The sequence below is a fragment of the Penaeus monodon genome, chromosome 29 (assembly GCF_015228065.2).
Source record: "Penaeus monodon isolate SGIC_2016 chromosome 29, NSTDA_Pmon_1, whole genome shotgun sequence".
NCBI lineage: Eukaryota > Metazoa > Arthropoda > Malacostraca > Decapoda > Penaeidae > Penaeus > Penaeus monodon.
In genome coordinates, this window is record NC_051414.1 from 24,759,069 (window position 1) to 24,759,492 (window position 424).

Here is a 424-nt window from a genome sequence, read left to right on the forward strand (position 1 = left end):
TCTAACAATAGTTGACTGAAATGTCTGGTATGTCCAAGGGAGAAATCTGAAACAAGGAAAAACAAAATATTACAATATTATCACAAAAGTCACTCTAGATTGATATAATAATAACAACAACAAATAAAACGCAAGGACAGATATGCAAGTGATTCAAAAAGTTATTTTTTCTAAGCCAGTTTTCGAATTTTTCCTTCGGGAGATTTTTCCCAATTACACTCCATTTAACCTTTGTTTGATGTCAGATTATATATCATAAATTGTACAATGATACCAGTTACTAATAAAGGAAAGGCGAGTTCGCTGAGATGTTTTGTTTGCAATTTTTTCTCTTCGATTCCTTTGAAAAAACGTCGAATATATAGCATTAATATTCAGAGCACGACTGCTCATCATAATAATAACTATATAGACACACATATAT

The 424-nt window shown here is 30.4% G+C and overlaps 1 protein-coding gene across 1 annotated transcript in view; it reads right to left on the reverse strand.

The window, feature by feature from the left end:
- The window catches only part of LOC119591783, a 12,414-nt gene continuing 11,990 nt past the window's right edge, over positions 1–424 (reverse strand). The window contains exon 7 of the mRNA XM_037940527.1: positions 1–46. The gene's annotated coding sequence lies outside the window, so the exon portion shown is untranslated. The remainder of the gene's footprint in view (positions 47–424) is intronic.